The sequence below is a fragment of the Phragmites australis genome, chromosome 5 (genome assembly GCF_958298935.1).
Source record: "Phragmites australis chromosome 5, lpPhrAust1.1, whole genome shotgun sequence".
In the NCBI taxonomy this organism is placed as follows: Eukaryota; Viridiplantae; Streptophyta; class Magnoliopsida; order Poales; family Poaceae; genus Phragmites; species Phragmites australis.
In genome coordinates, this window is record NC_084925.1 from 3,661,259 (window position 1) to 3,667,040 (window position 5,782).

Genomic DNA, 5,782 nt, shown 5'->3' on the forward strand with positions numbered 1-5,782 from the left:
GGTGAAGTGTTAGCACAAGAATAGTTAGCTCTCGAAAACTAATACCATGTTTTGAGACAGGGGGTTTTCGAGGCCTATCCGAGCCGTCTTGGCTATCTTGATGGACTTGAGCTTGATGAAGAGTTTATTACAAGTTAACGTGTCGTAACTTGATGACTTTTCAATGCTCGAGATCTTTATATGCTATGATTGAGAGCGTAGAAAAGCTTGATTGTCCTCTCATGATCAAAGTAGGGTAAAACACCAGTGGATCTAAGGTTGCTCACAATTTCATCAAAATGAGCAAACATAGCATCCAGAGATTCATCGGGCTCTTGCACAAACATTTGATATTCTTTAGTGTATGTGCTTTGGCATCTGCCCTTAATATGATTAGTGCCTTCATGAAAGACACTTAGAGTAGTCTAGATCTTCCAAGCAGTACGGAGGTGATGGACCCTGTCAAACTCATTCCGACTCAGGCTTGTGAACAAAATATTTCTGGTCTCATTGTTGGCTTTATACTATTCAATTTGAACTTGAGTCGTGCGAATAGTAGAGACTGCATAGTTGAAATTAACTATTTCCCATATTGCACTTCCTTGGGTTAGAAGATAAATCTCCATACACACTTTTCAATATGAAAAATCTCGACCATCGAACAAAGGATTATTTCCACTTCTCTCCATATCGCCTATAGATTACAAAGCCAGTTAGGGTCAACAAGTAATCAAACCGACTCTAATACCAATTGTAGGACCAAGAACAACGACTAAAAGGGGTGAATATGCGTCTTATAAATTTCTTACAAAATAGATAACATACTCCTTGTTCACTCAACACTCCTAAAAAATACACAAATGAAAGCATAAACTTAAGAGAGACAAATCGAGAAAGAAAGTTCTGAGGCAACATGACTCTGGAGGGAATATGAACTATATGCTCTATTCAATACCATTCCATATGTCTTTGAGCAAAAAACTTAAATTTTGAACGAAGAACAAAGAAAAAAACAGTCACCAAAAGAAGCAACTCTCCAAATTAATGGTCTAGAGACAAGGGGATTCAAGACCCTCTCAAATACATGAGTATATGAACGTTTATGCCTCTAGAAATAAGAAGAACAGCTTCCCGGTTGAAAAATCGTAGCTCAAAGGCAAAAGCAAAAATCAACAAGAAAAACACAATCGAAAAAGGAAACTTACAAACTTGCAAGGGAACCGATAAAGGGAGACTAGAAGAAGGGGAATTCAAGCAAATGCAAAAACACAAACTTCATTACTCAAGGAAGTCAACCCTATTTTAGATGGATTACAAGGATTTTTCTCTCAAAAACTCTCAACTATTACATAGGCTAAGCATTCATCTTACTCTCCTCTAAAACCCTAGCACTAGGCTCTCAAATGGGTAGCACAAGGGGTTCAAGTGTTTGATTCCAACTCTCCCATTACCATACCCTTATATTTATAGGCCTAAGAAACTTGACTCATAAATTTCCTACCTTGTTATCAAAATACCCCTCTCTTGTAGTACACTTCTACCTACTATCAAGGGTATTTTGATCCATTTCTTGCTCCGTTCATTGAACAGCCACAACACATTCACAACTTAGTTTCACCTCGACACAAGAGTCGTGATGGTGCCACATACTCATCCAACCCTCCCACAGTTTTAAGATCCAATTGTAAAACTCTCTGCACGCTTCTCAAAGCGTGACTCGTCACTTGCTTACACCTTAAGTAAGCGCTCTAATGTCAACGCGTGTACTCTATCTTGCGATCATGACCGCCGACAGGTCTCTCCCGCTCCCGATCCCTCGGGTTGTCTTATCACTTGCACCGGTATATCTTTCGCTTGACTTTGTCAACACGTCATTTTTATCATCTGTTTCATGCTTTGCTTGACCTCCACGTATACACCTAGGATCACCCTTGATTCCGCCTGACCTTCTTGATCGTTTGACACTAAGCACCCGTTTAGCCCGATCACCCACCAGCAACCGCCAAGTTGTATCTGTCACCTACACACTATGAGATAAGCAAACATATTTCTACAACTTCAACTCCAGATAATCCATAATCAAAATACTCAAATCTAGCTCAAGCAATCCAGAACTCGATAAACTTATCAATCACTCATCACATATAAAAAAAGATACATTTCAACTTATTTTTTCATAATTATTCCATAATTATGCAACCAGACGAAAGTGTAGTCAAACTGCCTAAAAGCTAGTTTGAATGTATTGTTGAACGTGGTAGCTAAGGCTGAACAAACAAGCTATGCATAACACTTTCTTGTACATCACATTTAGCTATCCATATATACACACAACCACGAATCATACATTTTTTTTATGTGGAAAGATCACGAATCATACAAATGGTAGATCGATCTATTAAAAAATCACAAGGAACTAAACTTCACGAGCATTGGTCGATATACAAAATTATATGACTAACAAGGAGACAACGATCAACCGATCATTTTTTAACCATTTAGTATCTTAAAATTTTCTCCGAGACATTAAACAAGGACAAGTCCTGATTATCATTAGATAAAAAAATATTATGGAATATTCTGCAATTACGAAGAAATGAGCTAGCTCCCACATGCGAAACCCTACTACTACTAATCTTCCATAAAACCATTTCCTAACCTCCCCACTTCCCCATTTTCCCCTTTAAAATCCTCCCATCATCACCACCACCATCTCTCGCTCTAGACCTCACTGTTAGTGTTCTTGCAAGAGAGAGTGGACTAGTGGAGTGGAGTGGAGACATGGGAGATGAGAGAGTGAAGAACAGCAATACGAAACCAAAGCCCCTCTCTCTCTCTCTCTCCACTGGCCATTCCATTCAACTCTAAACTTGACCAAAAATTCACTCAGATACGCACATCCACACGCTTAGCTGAACTAGGCAAGAAGATGATGATGTCTCTTGAGCCGGCAGACGAGCTGAAGGCTTCGCTGGCTCGGCGCAGCTCGGCCGCCATGCTAACGACCGCATCCTCGTCCTTGGCCAACCTCCTCTCCGTCTTCCTCGGGGCCAACTCCCCGGAGCCGAGGCCGAGACGGAGCTTTGACGCTGGCGGGGTTGGGCTCGGCATCGTCGCGGCCATGAGCCGCGCGTGCCTGACCGGGGCCGAACCGATCGCGATCGACCCCGCGGCCAGGCGCCGTGCTCGCGAGGAGGCCGAGCTCTCCGAGAGCTACACGTGCGTCATCACGCACGTGGCCGGCAACGACGGCGCCGGCCGCAGCATCTGGAAGCGCGTGTACTTCGGTGACGGCGGCGGCGGCTGGCTTGTGGAAGCCGATGAGGCGCCGGCGCCGGCGCCGGCGGCTGACTTCTTGAGCAGTGGCGGAATCACTTCATTTCAATCTAAAAACATTATTAATAATAACTAATATAAACAGTAATTTATTGTTCATACAATAAATCATAAGAGATCGTGTACCTCTGATTTGACTGCCGGCTTCGCTCTTGTGCAGGTGCTGCCTCTGTGACAAGAGGCTTGATGGGTTCGCATCTACATGTACACGTCAGTAAACATTTCATTAATTAATATTTTACAAGAATAAGACATAAACGCCCATATATTCTATGGTTCTTCAAAGATTCGGAATAGTTATCGTGCAGTAGAATTAGAACTCAATTCTTATTTCTTGCTTGTGTACGTAAACTGCCATCGACTGTGAAGTATATCATCTTACTCACAGGTCGTTGTTGAAACTGGGAAATATCAAAATATATCTAGAGGAACCAGTTTCTTCTCCATTTTTATTTTCAACTTGTCAACTGTTTTAGTAAAGATGTCCTGGTTTTGTCTCCCTGGATGATAATAGTATATAATTTTGTCCAGGTGCTGTGTTATGTAAGAAAGCTAAGCTGCAATACGTGTAAAACAGTTGGTACTATTTGGTAGAGCTCCACATCTCAGCTTCACTTTAGATCTAGAGTTTTTAAACTAATATAAAGTGAGGCAAGATTCTACTTGTAATCTAAAATCAAAACAAGATGTCTCACATAAGCACTAAAACATCATAGATGTATTCATAACTCTAGCTTCACGAATTATTGGAGCTAGTATATTAAGGTCTCGTTTGCTACAGCTTCAGATCTGAGATCTATGCTGAATATAGAATTTATATAATAAAATAAAATAGTTTTAACATTTATTTTTATCCAAAATAAAAATCAGATGACTCAACTAAATACCCTCAATCCATCCATAGTTCTAGATTCTGGATTTCTTAAAGCTGTATATGACGAGCTTAAAAAAATCTTGAATCTAAATCTGTGCCAAACAATCCTTTAGCTCTAAGAATTTTTGTAAGCTAGAGCTATACCAAACAGTAATCTAATATGCTAGGTCAATTAGTATTCATCAGTCCTCCCAACTAATTAGACTGAAAAGATTTAAATCCTCAATTTCAACAGGGATTTAAATCGGGTTTTCATCTGGCAAACATTACATCTTACTTTCAAATATTTTTCAAGATTTTGTCAAAAGCAACAGTTGATAAGATATTTCTTAAATCCTGATTACCTGTTTGTTCTTGACCTCGAATTGTAGGGGAGAGAAAGCCTTCTGCAGCTCCGAGTGCTGATGCCACCAGATCCTAATGGATGACTGTGCTGAGAACTGTGGATCTGAAGCCCTCAGGGCCAGCGACTACTTAGCGTCGCCGTGATCTGCCCCGATGGCCTTCTCACTCAGCATTGCAGCGGCCTAGTCGATCATTTTCGTAATGCCATTGAGCTGCTCAATTCTGTGTTAGCAAAGAATTACAGAGATCAAACAGACCATTTAAGTGAATGGAACATATAGAGTAATTTCTAAAAAGCTTCTTACTTATGATATGAATAAAAGAGAGGAACAAAGTTTTGAGATTATGCTCACTCTGAGATGTTAAGCATTGCTGAGTGTGATTGCATTTTTCTATATGAAGTGTGAGTTGATTAGCTAAGAAATTTGATACCCTGTCACAGGGGTAATCGGTGACACTACGGTTCGGGAAAAAAAATTTAATATCATGTCCTCTTCTTAAGTTCCACAAACAGAAGTAGTTTGCTGCTGGTTAAATGCTTAATTGACTCAGGTAGATATTCCAATTCTCAATTAAATTGGATTTAATGGATGGCATAACTTCTAGGTAACCAATTCAACTTCCAGGTTACTACAGTATAATCTGATTTTTAGAGGCAAAGTTCCGAATTCTACACTCAAGTATAATGGAGGTGCACATTTATGAGTACATTTCTCAATCTATTCAGATAAGTGGTCCATAACTCTGATGTATCATATTGATCTGTCCTGTTCAGTTTTCTTGCCCATGTTCCCAATGGTGTTTACCAATTTACCATGCACAGTTTCGATATAATAATTTTTTATTCAATAGAAAGAACTCTAGTAGCTATAATCAGTGTTATCGGGACTCTCTTATCCTAAATTTTTTCGGTATGTCGACGTGTATCCACACGTCGACTCACACCCAACACAGCGCGGTGCGGATCCGACACCTTCGGCCATGTCAAAGGAGAGGAGGTAGCAGCGGTGGGGGGGAGCGAAGGAGGCGGCGAGGGTGGGGAGTGGGGAGTGGAGGAGGCGTCGGCAGTGGCGGGAGGGCGAAGGAGGAGGCGACGGTGGCAGCAGGAGGGAGGGAGCGGAGGTGGCGGGGGGAGAGAGGAGGCAACGGGGGCTGGGGGAGGTGAGGAGGAGGCAGCGGCGGGGGAGGCGAGGTGGAGGCGGCAGGGTGTGGGAGAATGAGGACTCGGGACAGGAGTGGAGCCGTGTG

At 41.6% G+C, this 5,782-nt stretch overlaps 1 long non-coding RNA gene and 1 pseudogene across 1 annotated transcript; one reads left to right on the plus strand and one right to left on the minus strand.

Moving 5' to 3' along the window:
• Positions 1-2,618: 2,618 nt before the first annotated feature.
• Positions 2,619-4,960, plus strand: LOC133917377 (FCS-Like Zinc finger 13-like; annotated as a pseudogene).
• LOC133917378 (uncharacterized) lies at positions 3,222-4,661 on the minus strand. Its single transcript, XR_009909658.1, has 3 exons — positions 4,534-4,661; positions 3,442-3,513; positions 3,222-3,365 (listed from the first exon to the last, which is right to left on the minus strand). It is a non-coding gene; the product is annotated as an uncharacterized LOC133917378 (long non-coding RNA).
• Positions 4,961-5,782: the final 822 nt, after the last annotated feature.